The sequence below is a fragment of the Neofelis nebulosa genome, chromosome 11 (genome assembly GCF_028018385.1).
Source record: "Neofelis nebulosa isolate mNeoNeb1 chromosome 11, mNeoNeb1.pri, whole genome shotgun sequence".
Taxonomy (NCBI): domain Eukaryota; kingdom Metazoa; phylum Chordata; class Mammalia; order Carnivora; family Felidae; genus Neofelis; species Neofelis nebulosa.
This window is the reverse complement of record NC_080792.1, coordinates 70905207-70920227: the sequence shown is the minus strand read 5'-3', so window position 1 is coordinate 70920227 and position 15021 is coordinate 70905207. Positions and strand designations below refer to the sequence as shown.

Below are 15021 nucleotides of genomic sequence, written 5' to 3'. Positions count from 1 at the left end.
AGAACTCTTGTGTTCTGTTGGTAGGAATGTAAAATGCTGCGGCCACTGTGGAAAAATAGTATGGAAGCAAAGGCGTGAAAGATGCATGTGAATCTGTCTACTCTGTCCCCACCATGAGAAGTATAGTGCAGCTCCCCATTGTCTCTATCCTGAACCACCGCTGCTGTCCCCGCTCTCTGCCTCCCAGTCCCCTTCAGCCAGAGTGACCCTTCATAGATGGATTTTGGACTGTGCTTCCTTGTCCTCCCCATCACAAAGTACCCCAAACACAATTATCCCCTTCAAAGGGTTCTGAGGGTTTTTAGACTTCACATTCCTTGTTGGCGGCCTGCAAGCCAAGGTGACCTGGCCTCTGCCCTTTGAATGGCATCTCTACTCCTTCAGCTTGACATGTCCCTGTGTGCCCCCCTTTATGCCCCTCCCCTTTCAAGCTCTTCCAAGGGCTTGCCTACCTTAAGGTTATGCTCATGCCCTTCCTTCTCTGTAAATTTCTTCCTACTGCTGTTGGCATGGCTGGTTCCCTCTCAGCCTTCCAACTCCTGCTTCAGTGGTAACTTTAGAAGTTTCCATGTTGATTTCATTCACCTCTGCATACCCAGGGCCTGGGGCAGTCCTGTGACATTGTATATGCTTATTAAGTGAGCAACCAGCTGACTCTGTGAATGAATTGAGTCCTTCTCCCTGCTGCCAGAATTGCCTTACCTTTCCTACAGATAATTCTGATCACCCATTAGAGCCCTGTTCAATCACACCGTTTCCACCAGGACAACCCAGAGCCCCAGGTCCAAATCTGGTTTTTGCTCCCCCTCAATGGTGCCTAATAATAGCACTTACTTCGTTCTTCCTTGCTTCCTAATCACCTGACTCATGTGTCTTCCCCGGGAAGACAGTGCTACCATGGAAAGCAGGTGCTGTGTCCTCTCTGAACACGCACTGCTAACACACTGCCTGGCCCATAGTGAGATGTCCATAAATTTGAGTTCTGGTCACCAGAAGATGTGCTGTGAGCAGATTCTCTGTCCCTGCTGGGCTGATTTACTGATTCTCTCTTTCTAGTGGATGTAAAATACACTGTGCCCCCTAGAAATTGAGTCTCCGTGCCTTGGGGAACACCTTCATTCAATTACCCACAGCCTGGCTGTGGTGTCCTTGTTATTCTGCAGACCGTTTTTGCTTTCCTTAATGGCATCTTGCTGCTGAAAGGAAGTACAGTGCTACAAAGGAGTTTCTGAAAATGGATTTAAAATAAAAGAACCGCTTTTATTAAGTGTTTAATAAGAATTCCAGTCCCTTCCTTCCTCCCAGATCAAAAGAGGCAGAGATTGAAGCCACTGTACAGAATATGAACCTCCCATAAGGGAGATGTTATGAATTTCAAAACACATCTTCAGTTTTTAATTCTGATATTTAGCCAGAGTCTTGCTGTTTGCCTGGCACCTAGGACAGGGCAGTGGCACTTTGGCGACGCTAAGCTGACTGGCAAGAAGACTAGTAGGTCTGGAAGGAGTGCTCCCAAGGGATTTTAAATAAATTGTGATTATAGACTGCACTCATAATAGGGGAAATATTCCTTTCTGGTAATGAATATTAAACCTTGATAAATTATAGCTGTTATTTTTGTTTCTTTCAGTGCTTTTCTGTATTTCTAAATTTTTTACAGCAAGTTACTTTTATAATCCAGTACATTTTCTGACTTCATGGATTAATTTAGGTTGTGCCAATTTGTAAATGCTGATGCCTTCAGTTAGTTCTAGACTGGTAACAAGTGGCAGTGGTTAGGTCTGACAAGTGTTGATGTGGGTCCATGCGATACCTCATATGTGGCTGGTGGAGAATAAACAGGAACAACTGCATCAGAACACAGCTTGGCATTACCTTTGAGCACTGAGCATTTACATAGCCTTTGACCCAGGTATACACCGTAGGCATAATATCCAAGAGACACTGTTGTACATGAGTAAGAATTTTTAGAACTGCGCTGTAAACAACAGCAAAATACTGGCAACTCACATGCCAACAGTGAGAGAGTGGATGAATAATAGTCCCAAAATGGAATATTAAGTAGCAAAGAGATGAGCATCGGTCAACCCAAACTTGCAGCTACATCTTAGAAATAGAAGAATAGGTGAAAAAAGGCAGATCCCCAAATATGACCTATGGCTTGCTGTCCTCTTATAATAGAGTTAAAACAACTAAAATAAAAACATGCTTTTAGGAATACAGTTAGATGCAATAAAACTTGTATAGAAAGGACAGGCAGGGGACCATGACCATGGGATTTGTGATGGAATTTTCCTCGGGCTGGGCAGGCAGGGGATGGGCTCCATGGGAGGTAACAGATAAGATATGTGTTATTCTCTGGCTTTTGTTTTGCATAGTGGTTTTGTGAGCACTTATTAAGTTATTAAAAATTACTAAGTAAGTCAATGAAAGCAGGCCATGCATGGATCAATCAAAGATTATGATGAATCCAATCCCAAAGAGATTCTCCCAACCCCCAGAAAAGAAAAAGAAAAAAAAAAAAAAAGGCAGATTTCTTAAACAAATTGCAAAAGCCAGATTGCAACTAGGACATATTTAATCCATGTAAATGGACAATTGACAGACTGATTTAAATTATTTGTATCTGTTCTTTTAAGCAAGTACCCAAGACTGCCAATGTTATACTGTTGGCTTATTTTAAGTTACGGTTGGTATTTGAAAGTTTAAAATTATTTTTATAATATTTTCTAACTCTGGCTTTTTGCTAATCAAGGCTGACCTTCCAGTTAATCCAACCTGGTAAGTTTTTCTTTTAAAAATCAAATATTGGGGCGCCTGGGTGGCTCAGTCGGTAGAGCATCCGACTTCGGCTCAGGCCATGATCTCACAGTTCGTGAGTTCGAGCCCCGTGTCGGGCTCTGTGCTGACAGCTCAGAGCCTGGAGCCTGCTTCCGATTCTGTGTCTCCCTCTCTCTCTGCCCCTCCCCTGCTCATGCTCTGTCTCAAAAATAAATAAAACATTAAAAAAAAATTTAAAAACTCAAATATTTTTTTTCTTATCCCAAATCGTTTCCAGAATTAAGTGAGGTTAGAGTGGATATAATAATTGGGGGGCATTTATTTTGTTTCTTAAAACAAAGAGTTTCCAATTTCATTCTAAATTAGGGTAGTACCATTTTGAAAATGTTTTATGAGCATGTAGTCAATCTGTGCCAGAGCTGGTTCTGAGCCTGGAGATACATGCATGAATAATAGCTGGAATTCTTGGCCTTGCAGTAGCTCACAGTGTGAAACATGCAACAAATGTGTAAATTATTAATCCACCACGTGCAAAATGTTATGGTAAAGGTCTAAACAAAGAAGGCTGCACCTCACTCTGGCTATTTGGAGGTAAGGCAGTGGTTCAAGAGGCCTCCAGAGAGGTGACATCTGAGCTGGGCCCTGAGGAGTGAGGGGAGAATAGTCGCTGTGAGCAAGGGAATGCCTCCCCAGGTGAGGGCACAGAGGAAGAAAAGGCCCAAGGCCTCCTGATGATGAATGGCGATTTGCAAGAGGAGGTCCACCTGTCCTGTGCTGCAGAATTGTCTCCCACATCACAGTCACTCAGCTGCTGCCTCCTGAGGCTCACCTCTTTGTTGCAGGATCTGAAGTTGGGCTCCTTTTCTGTTGGGTGGGTCTACCTGTCTGGGTCTCTTGTGTCCTGTCTTCTTGGGACATGGCTGGGTTCCAGAAGGCAGGCTTCATCCATCAGGTGACTCACTCGGGCTCACTATATGTGTTTGAGGGGGGGGAAAAAAAAAAAAGATGATGCCAGGTTAGGGATTACACCACTGAAGAGACACAGCTGCAGAAATGAGTGGAACACACTATAGACTCTGGTCTTGGGCCCCTGATTTCCCGAATTTAGCTTCTTCCCAAAAGGCTGAATACAAAATAAGCTCAGAAACTTCGTTCGAGGGGCACCTACGTGCACGTCTGACTTTGGCTCAGGTCATGATCTCGCGGTCTGTGGCTTCAAGCCCCGCGTCAGGCTCTTTGCTGACAGCTCAGAGCCTGGAGCCTGCTTCGGATTCTGTGTCTCCCTCTCTCTCTGCCCCTCCCCCGCTCATGTTCTGTCTGTCTTTCAAAAATAAATGAGTATTTTTTAAAAAAACTTTTTAAAAAGAAACTTTCATTCGGTAAAGCTTCTTAGTGTGTCAGCAGCTTACCAAGAAGGGTAAGTGTAGTTGGTCTTCTTGTCTGACCTCTGGCATAGCTAAATTGAATCCCCTTTCACATTTTTCATGAACTTTTTTAAAAAGCAAAATTCTTGAAATTGCCGAGTTTCCCATTATCCGTGGCGGGGATGATCTGGCAAATGGTAGAATCAGCCTAAAGACAAAAAGCAGACAGCAGTGATGCAGGGGAAAGTTACATGCCTGTCATTCAGCCCATGCGGGGCCTGGAATTACGAACAGCCTGGGTTTTCCTGGGCTAGGACCTGACATTTCTGTACCCAGGCCACAGTTGGGGGTGGGGGGGGGCGGGCATTTGGTAGATGCCATGAAGAACTTGCAGGGACACTATTAAACCCCAGACATTTTTTTTTTTAAGTTTATTTAGTTATTTTGGGGGAGAGAGAGGCAGAGAGGGGGAGAGAAAGAGAATCCCAAGCAGGCTCCATGTTGTCAGTGCTCAGCCCAATAAGGGGCTCGAACTCATGAACTGGGAGATCATGACCTGAGCCAAAATCAAGAGCTGGATGCCCAACCGACCAAGCCACTCAGGCAACCCATACATTTCTTCTTTTGTCTCTTGTCTCGGATCCTTTGTTCATGGCCCCAAAGCTTTGTTCATTGGCCCCAAAGGGTGGGGCAAATCTATTGACCAATCAAGACATTCAGTTCTTCCTTCTCAGTTTCACTTCAACTGTTGGCTGGCTGTTGCCATGACCAATTTTGTAAAAATTCTTTGAACTAATCAAATCTCAATATCCCTGACTCTGTGTATCCTGCCCTTTGCCCCAGTGAAATTCCCTGGCCTTTTCTTTCTGATTGATTCTGTGCAGCTTTATCTAACAATCGATATTTAAGACATTTAATATATAACTCTTGACTTATCTTGCTTTGGGAAAATGACCCCAGTATAGCCACCAAGTTTCGTCTTTGAACTGACTAAAATAGGCATTGTTTTTCATCCTGTTTGTACTTTTATGATTTGAGCACAGTGGTAAGGAGGCCCTGGAGGGGTGCCATCCTTAAAAGAGCGCATTTTACTGTGTCAGGCCCACAGCTCACATTGTGCGAGTGAGGTTTGCCTCCAGTAGTGTCATGAACACTTGAAGATTTTAGAGACTTCTAACCACAAACATGTATTTCTTGCTCTGGGGCTGCAGATCACCTGGGCTGGTTCTCCTTAGGCTGCCTGTTGGGCTTAGGTCCTTGTGTCTCATTCTTTCTGTGACCAGTGGTGACTAGATAAGACTCTCCTCATAGCAGAAATCAGGATTGTAAAGGACCAAGGAAAACAGACACTTTTAAAGCCCTGCTCACCTCTCATCCACTCATGCTCCATTGGCTAAAGCAAGTCACATATTAAGCCGGACATCAGTGAGGCAGGAAGTATCTCTCTCCCACAGAGTGAATATGAGCTCAACAGTAACACGGTCTCCCACTGTCCCCGACCCATGGAGACCTGGAGAGAGATAAGGATGATCCTTGCTGGGGCGCCTGGATGGCTCGGTCAGTTGAGCGTCCGACTTCGGCTCTGGTCACGATCTCATGACCAGAGTTTGTGAGTTCGAGCCCCACATCGGGCTCTGTGCTGATGGTGCGGAAACTGCTTCGGATTCTCTCTCTCTCTTTCTGCCCCTCCCCCGCTCGTTCTCTCTCTCCTTCCCTCTCTGCCCCTCCCCCACTTGTGCTTTCTCTCAAAATAAATAAATAAACTTAAAAAAAAAAAAAGGATGATCCTTGTTCAGGCCTCATGCTTTGGGTCCCTTCGGCATCTGATTGTTGACCCTTTTTCTGCTTGTATCTCTCTCCCCTCAACACAGCACACACACAGGCGGGTGAGGTTTTGCAAGCACATCTTCATCTCCTTCGACGGTTTTCCATCTTCTTCTCACTCGCCTTTGGGCTTGCCCTGGAAACATAATCTTCCGCAAGGGCACACATCTACATCCCTGGCCCCATGTTTCCTGTGGTTTCTAGGCTTGACCTTCCCCCTGGAATTCACCTGTATCTCAGCACATCCAAAATCATACCTTTTCTCAGGCAGCTCCCCCGTCTGTCACTGTTAGTCCCAATTTTTCCCATTTGTTTTAAAGGCTCCATCTTTCCTCCCCAAGTTCTTTAGTTTTGAGGACTTTGAATCATTTGTTCTGAAGTTTCCCTTTCCTCTGTTGCTGTTTCTGTAATCAGTCACTAAACTCCATTTGATCCTGCCCATTTGCTCTCTTCTCTCCTGCTCTGGGCCAGGCTCTTACTACGGCATGCATGCCCCCCATGACCAGCCTGGCCTTTCTGTCCCCTTCTCCTCCTTCAGTGCTCCTGGCCCTTTGCTATCTGAGCACTTCTGTGAAAGCTCCTCTGTCATCCGAGCACTTCTGCATACAGCACAGCCCACAGAGCATGGTGGTGGCCAGGGAGTACCTTCAGATAAAGCTGGTCCTCGGGCTCCATTGTCCTGTACAGCCTATCCCCCTCTATCTCCTGGTGTGAACTCTCTGTTCGAATAGGGGCCAGTTCTTCCCCCAACCACCTCCACACCGTGCATGTAGTCCCCGTGACTACACATTTGCTTTCTGATTCTGCCAGCTTAGGATCCCCTGGGGTTTTCTCCCAGGGCGTTGCTTTTTCTGAAGGTGGGAATTACATACACAGGTGGATAGAAGCCAAAATGCAGGGAGGTACCAAGGAGATGAGACAAAATAGGGGGTGCTGCTGTGGAGCTCACCCACCCTGCCCCTCCCCTCTTTCTACCTCCCATCCAGGATTTAGAAAAGTCTGGGCACACAGTGCATAGAACTCTGATGTATCCCTGTTGTTTAACTGGAATTCAATTGTATAAATCAGCTCAGTCTGCCAACGAGGAGGGTCCGTGAATGCCATGTGCTCACGTCTTATCTCTACATTGCTAGTTCTTAGCAGTGCCTATTACCTAAGAGGCCTCCAGGAAGGTTCACCGGATGAGTGGGTAATAGAAAGAGGGCAAGAACGAACTGCGGGGGGCACCTCCAAAGTGGGAAGACACCTGCTCCTGACACGTGGTCGATAGGGCATCATTAATGTATGCTTGGTGTGTCATCATCCGTGTAGCAAAGCATGACACAAGTGCTAACGTGTGTTTCAGAGTTAGCATCTGGCCTTTTCTTTCCCACTCCCACCCCTGCACAGTAGCGTGAAAGCAGGGTATTATCCCAGACACTCGAAGAGGTGGACTTCCCCAGATCTGGTAGTTAAGGCAGACCTCAAACTAACATCCACATTACACAACTCGACCCGTAGGCCAGCACATGAAACTCTTCGGATTCACTGGAACCCATTAAACTCGTTAAGGCTTCAGAAGTAATGAGACTTTCTTTCCTGGCTTTTGATAGAGTTATGCTAATGCAGTGAGGAGTCAGTGCTAATAAGCAGGGAGAGGCAGAATTGATTTAAGGATCTGTCACTTCCAAAAACATACCGTCTGATGGAGACAAAGTTATCATCATAAACTTGTCTTTTTCTTTATTCCTGCGCATGCCGCTCATCTCACTGCTAATTAGAAACATCAGGAGAGAACACTTCATTTTTCTGGCAGCCCTCACAAAAGCTTCCTGCTTTCAGGAAGGACTCGAGTACCTTCCCATCTCAGGACTTGGCTCAAAGCTGTCCCATACTCATTGCCCTCCCCTGCCTCATCACGCAGGTCCCCCTCGAGCATGTTGCTACTATGGGCTGCAGGCCGTTTTCTGTGTCCTTACCCTTAATGTCCCAGGTCGGCCAAGCAACAGTGGATGCCTCCATCTAAAACCAGAAGTCGGATTAACATATCCTGTCCACGAAAGTATATAGGCATGGGATAACTTTCAGATCTTACTGTAAGTTAACATATACATTTATTTTATTTTTTTAATGTTTATTTATTTTGAAGACAGAGAGAGAGAGAGAGAACATGAGCGGGGGAGGGTCAGAGAGAAAGGGAGATACAGAATCCGAGGCAGGCTCCAGGTTCTGAGCTGTCAGCACAGAGCCCAATATGGGGCTTGAACTCACGAACTCTGAGATCATGAGCTGAAGTTGGATGCTCCACCGACTGAGCCACCCAGGTGCCCCCATATACATGTGTTAATTAGAACTGACCAGGTTGAAACGGTATACATCACATATCGATTATCACCTCAAGGTTGCAAGCAGCCTTTCTTGTGAAGATGAAATGGAAACACTAAGTGGTACCTGACATTGATTTCCTTTCTACTGCAAACCATCTCTTCTTTTGGGCTTGTTCCTTAATGATGCTTTGGGTGCCACATGCATCCCTTGTGTTCTGTTGAGAACGTAGAACGTCTCTGTGGCGTTGTTTCAGGAAAAGCTATTTGTCAGGTCCAGGTAGTTCTGCTGCTGTGGGTTTTTGGGTCTCCCCGTTTTCTTCTTGGCTGCCGCTCATCACAGTGTTATTTATTATGTAGGGTTCATTTTCTAATGTCTCCCCCCACCCCCTTCTGGACGAGAGATCCATTGAGGGTGGGGATTGGGTCTAATTTATTGTCAGTACAGTACCTGGAATGTAGCTGGCTCTCAGGGAATTAGTCACTGAATGACTAAATGAAATGGACCTCCCTTTTCATTTTTCCATATAAACATGGCTTATTCATAATTACATGAAAGCTGAAGCTAGGAAGGTTTCTTTTTTTAATTTTTAAATTTTATTTAAATCCAAGTTAGTTAAGATACAGTGTAATAATTATTTCAGGAGTAGAATTTAGTGATTCATCACTTTCATATAGCACCCAGTGCTCATCCCAACAAGTACCCTCTTTAATGCCCCATCATCCATTTAGCCTATCCCCCTGTCCAACACCTCTCCAGCAACCCTCCATTTTTCTCTGTATTTAGGAGTCTCTTATGGTTTGCATCCCTCTCTCATTTTTCCTTCCCTTCCCCTATATTCATCTGTTTTGTTTCTTAAATTCCACATATGTATGAAATCATATGATATTTATCTTTCTCTGACTTATTTCACTTAACATAATACATTCTAGTTCCATTCACATTGTTGGAAATGACAAGATTTCATTCTTTTTGGTCACCGAGTAATATTCCAGTGTGTGTGTGTGTGTGTGTGTGTGTGTGTATGCTACATCTTCTTTATCTATTTGTCAATCGATGGACATTTGGGCTCTTTCCATAATTTGGCTATTATTGATAGTGCTGCTGTTATAAACATTGGGATGCATGTGCCCCTTTGAATCAGCATTTTTGTATCCTTTGGATAAATAAAGTTAGGACCATTTCTGATCAATGCTAGAATTGGTCTGGCAATGTATGAGAAAAACCATTTCCAAAGAAGGGTACAGAATGAGCAAACCTGGGTTAACACCACAGTAAAATGAAAAAGTATAAGAAGAGTGTATGCGTATGTGTGTGTGTGTGTGTCTGTCTGTACAAACTTTCTTTCAATCAAGCATAAACTAAAGTTTTGTTGTATTTCTCTTGTCTCCTTCCTCCTACTTTGGTTCAGTGTTGAGTTTTAAGCCCCAGAGATAAAAACTCAGCATAGTTTATAGTGGGTAAGGGCTTTGGATTACAGCATTTTTGAATGTTGGAAATGGCTAAATTTAAAAGAGATAGAGTTATAGTTGGAAGAAAGTTGCAAGGAGGAAAAAAAAACTATTTGTCTAACTTGTCTTCGAAAATGAGTCAAACAGGCAAAAGAATCTGGAGTCTGTAAAATACGAGTCATTTTCCCATGGTAGATAGGATTTTCCATTAGATGGACACAGCTTTCATTTCATCTTACACTATTAAATAATATTAATAAACCAAGATGCATAACATTCCTTGGTGGGTGCTCTGTCATGCCAAGTTAATGGTCCTCCCTATGAGGACCTCTCAGGTTGCAAAGAAGAGGGAAATGGCCTCAGGTGGCCATTTTCCACATGTCAGACACAGGTGTACAAACTCATAGATGTTTTTAATATCCTCTGAGGCTGTGATTGTGGTCCCCATGTTACGTAGCTGAAACTTGGAGCCAACAAAGTGAATTGTCAAGGGTTCATAGCTAGTTAAATGCCAGACCTGGAATTCAAGGGTGGGCTTTAGAAAGGGCTTCTCATAAACAAAGAGTGCCAGCATGCCTCCTGAGACTCTAGAATTCCGTCTTCAAATGATTTTGTTTGAGGATGAGAAAAAGACCTACAGTAAATGACTCATTCACTGCCTTTGCAGACTTTTGCTGTCCCTGTGGAGATTTTGGTCGACTTTTCTCCTCCCCTTCTGAAAACTTCCATTGAGTCTCCAATACTGGGTATTCTCTAGTCTCACTGGCCTCAGCAGTAAAATGGAAGGAAGAAAAATGTAGAAAAATATACAAGATGAAAAAGTAGAAAAACATTCTGTTCCAGTGCAGTCAAACACATCATTTAAATAATCTTACTATGGTGAATTTGAGAGCAAGGAGACTGGTTTCTCATTGAGAAATAAAAGTCCTTTGACTTGAAGAATTTTTTTCAAAAAAGAAATCCTTCATTACCCTAGATACTTCTTGAAATGAAAATAGTCCATATCAAGATATATCATGAAAGAAATAATTCAACAGTCCTTGAGAAGTTACGTATTTTCTGTTCAAACATTAAAGTGATCGTTTAATCTTACATACAATTCCCTGAACTCTCCCTAAATAATTGCCTTGGTGATTTTAGCTCAACCTTGAAACAGACTTGGATCTGTTGTATATTTGACTTTATTTGAAAGAGAGACGCAATTTTAAAGAAGTAGAGACTTCAGAGGCTTAAGCCCTTTGCCCGTGGGGACTAGAAGAGAGGAGAGAAGCAAGCATCTGGGAGCTCAGAGTGGAGTGAGGTATCAGCTCTAACAATAACAGCACCACCTGTTGTGTACGTGGTACTTTCTAGAATGTCTGCCAGGCATCTTCATATGTAGTGCCTTGGTTTATCTTTACAGTAGCCCTTTGAGATCGGTAGGATGCCTCCTTTCGAGACAGGGACACATCCGGGGTCACACAGCTAAAGAATAAAGTCAGAACTTGAACTCAGGCCCCCAGCCTCCAGTCTGCAGCTCTTTCCATCAAGCCATTTGTCTCTCTCAGGAGGCAAGTATTTATTGTGGATAAGCTCTTGTTAGATTTGCCAAGGCCTGTGCAAAATCTTTGACTATAATAGAGCTTTTCCTATGTTTGAGACATGGGAGTTTGCCTGGAGTTTGTAACAGTATTTATAGAAATGGAATTTGAGCTGAGATAATGAAGTTCTGAATTGTTTCCTGTGTAACACTACGCTTTAAGATGAGCTCAATTTAAGTCAATAGTGTATGAGTAGACTGGTCTCCTTGTACGTAGCTTGGGCATATGGGTTCCAAGATGCATCTGAAGCTGGATAAGAAAAAGATAGAAAAGAAGAAGTAAATAAGGAGTCACTTAGTGTGATGCAACTCTGGGGGCAAGAACAGCTGGGAAGTGTTTGGAATAAAGATATCGTAGACAATTTTAGAAGCATCTTTCCAAGTAAGTTAGCCTTGCATCCAAATAAAGCTTGAAATCTTTTACCCGTTTATTCATCCAGCAGCTATTTGCTGACTGTCCCCATAATGCCACTCACTGTGCTGGGGCTCAAGAGTTCAAAGGAAAAGACTTATTCCCTGTCCTTGGGGAGACAGACCAGCAGGTTTGTGGGTGTCATGAATGGAGACATCCAGAAGCACAGGTATAAGTTTCACAAAGGGCCAGCATTCATCTTACGGTGGGCACCAAGTTTACCTGCTCCCTAAATTTCCAAATTTTTTCTAGAAGCTGGAATTTTTAGTATTTCATATTAGAAGACATATTGCCATCAGTTTTATTTGTGAGAAACCTAATTCGTGAGACATCCATTCAGCAAACATTTGTCAAATGCATACAGTCCTCTGCTGGATATTGGGATTACAGGGATGAAATCAATAGATTTCCTGCTGCAAGGTGCTATCCACCTTTTTTTTTAAATTTGTTTATTTATTTATTTTGAGAGAGACAGAGTGCAAGTAGGGGAGGGGCAGAGAGAATCCCAAGCAGGCTCCATGCTGCCACTGCAGAGCCTGACGTGGGGCTCGAACTCACAAAACTGCAAGATTTTTGCAGTTTTGAAACCAATAGTTCTGGCTTAACCAACTGAGCCACCCAGGTGCCCGGTGCTCTCCATCTAATAGGAGAGAAACAATACACAAACATACCCAACCCTGACTCTGCTGCTTACTAGCTGCATGACCTTTGGCAAGCATTTAATCTCGTGGAGTTTTTGTAACTATAGAACAATAATGCCAAAAAGCAGTACAGTAGAGCTGGGCACATAAGCCTACATGTAATTGCCAATTACTGTGGTTGTCAATAATTATGAGAAAATTGGGAGAGACACACAGAGGTCAGAGAAGCCACTTGTGCCTCAGGGAGAGCTCAGTCAGAAGAGGCTTCCTGGAGGAGGTGCTGCTTGAGCTGAATGCGAGACGCAGCAGGTTTTTGCTTGCCAACAAAGCAGCATGAAATCCAGGTAGAGGGCACAGCATGAGCTGAGGCAAGGGACAGAGAGCTGCCACACTTAAGGAGATGTGGGGACGGCAACACAGTTGAAATATAAGGTATCGGAAGAACGTTGACCCAAATACCCTGTTATTACAGGTGCAAAGGAGCCAGATGTTATGTGGCCGTGGACGCAGGCGGAGGGGTGTGGGGGTCGGGGTGGCTCTCCCTGTAGCCAGGGGCCAGATGTTTGCATCTGAGAAAAACCTGTGGTCCAAATTGTCCAGTGAGATTTCAAGATCATTTTGCCCTTTCTGTCTGAGGCTCTTGGGTTAAATATTTTACATTGTCTATTATTTTAAGGAAAAGAAGAGAACCATTTTAAAAACCTGCTGGACAGTTAAAAGTCATGTTGAGCCTTCAAGCAAGAAATACTGTGCATGCCAGTGGGGGAAGGTTCACTTTCTAGTTTTAGAGGAAACCAGGAAATAATATTCTAAGTTGGTCTAGCAAATGCTCTGAGAGTAAGTCACGCATAAAATATATACCTTTCCTAAGTAATGTCTTTGTGTTGATGGAAAATTACCTATCCAGGATAAATATTCAGGGGACCAGCAAGGTTTTAGCCATGCATCGTGCAAACCAAAACCCCTTTGCTTTATTTTTTTTCCCCAATCTTTTTTTAATGTTTATTTATTTTTGAGACAGAGCATGAGAGGGGGAGGGGCAAAGAGAGAGAGGGAGACAGAGAACCCAAAGCAGGCTCTGTGAGCCCAACACAAGGCTCAAACCCACGAACCATGAGATCATGACCTGAGCTGAAGTTAGACACTCAACCGACCGAGCCACCCAGGCGCCCTCAAAACCTCTTCTCTTTCAAACTACCAGCCACAACCAGGGCCTGACTCAGAGACAGCCTACCATCTGAAATGGTACCAAAGTCTCTTTCTAGCCTATTTACACAAAAAATCAAAAATAGATCTACCCCATGACCCAGCAATAGCACTGCTAGGAATACAGGAGTGCTGATGCATAGGGGCACTTGTACCCCAAAGTTTATATCAGCACATTCAACAATAGCCAAATTATGGAAAGAGCCTACATGTCCATCAACTGATGAATGGATAAAAAAATTGTGGTTTATATTCACAATGGAATACTACTTGGCAATGAGTAAGAATGAAATAGGGCCTTTTGTAGCAACGTGGATGGAACTGGAGAGTGTTCTGCTAAGTGAAATAAGTCATACAGAGAAAGACAGATACCATATGTTTTCACTCTTATGCGGATCCTGAGAAACTTAACAGAAGACCATGGGGGAGGGGAAGGAAAAAAACAAAAAAGTTAGAGAGGGAGGGAGCCAAACCATAAGAGACTCTTAAAAACTGAGAATAAACTAAGCGTTGGTGGGGGATGGGAGGGAGGGGAGGGTGGGTGATGGGCATTGAAGAGGGCACCTGTTGGGATGAGCACTGGGTATTGTATGGAAACCAATTTGACAATAAATTTCATATTAAAAAAAGAGAATTAAAATTGAATACTTTCGTCATGGTGTCAGTAGAAAATAAAAAAGAAAACAGTAGGAAGAAATGGTCTCCTTTTTCTGCAGGGCAGAGGAGGAGTAATATGTGAGCTGTCCTAAAATATTACAGCCACAGAGCTGTCAAAGAAGCTCACGGGCCCTCAGTTTAGCCATAGAAAACATGTTTTCTTAAATTATTATGGCCTTATAGGGTGTTTTCTTAAATGAAAAATGATCACAGCATGCCTGACGCTTGTTGGCCCGATCATTTTATGAAGAATAATGATGTCATTATGGCAGCGCAGTCTGGAAAGAATGTCCGCTAACTTAGGTTAAAGGTTCTCAGTGACCTCAGAGCACACACCAAGTCAGTGGAGAAAGAACCGAGGGCTAAGTATGTAGATCATGAACTGTGGCAGAATAACCAGTACTTTCTTCTGCATCCATGGGTTTCCACTTCCTTCTTTGGAAGAATCTCATCTTGGTGGGAAGCATAATGACCCTTGCATGTGCCACTCTGGGAAGAGAATGTGTGTCCATAATCACTGAAAGGAAATACCCTTGCGTGGTAAGAGTTCAGCCTGGCTGGCCTCGTGAGGTTTAGCGGCTGCTGCCAAGACTCTATGCAAGGGAGGTGGCCTGGCCAGAATTCTGGAGGCACCGTTGGTTTCTGGATGTGATAAGGAAGGCCACACATTCCTGACTATAATGTATCAAAATGATGCATTGATGCCTGATAGCTCTCGTAACATTCATCTTCTATTCACTCATTATTTACATTTTTATTTTCGGGTTTGAAGAAGTTGTATGCACACATGGTACAAAATTCA

The 15021-nt window shown here is 43.7% G+C and overlaps 1 protein-coding gene and 1 long non-coding RNA gene across 5 annotated transcripts in view; one reads left to right on the top strand and one right to left on the bottom strand.

The window, feature by feature from the left end:
• Nucleotides 1–15021, top strand: part of TTC28 (tetratricopeptide repeat domain 28) — a 637046-nt gene that overhangs the window by 540528 nt on the left and 81497 nt on the right. The window lies entirely within an intron of this gene.
• Nucleotides 3023–4373, bottom strand: LOC131490610 (uncharacterized). The gene is made up of 2 exons (XR_009251149.1): nucleotides 4191–4373; nucleotides 3023–3751 (listed from the first exon to the last, which is right to left on the bottom strand). It is a non-coding gene; the product is annotated as an uncharacterized LOC131490610 (long non-coding RNA).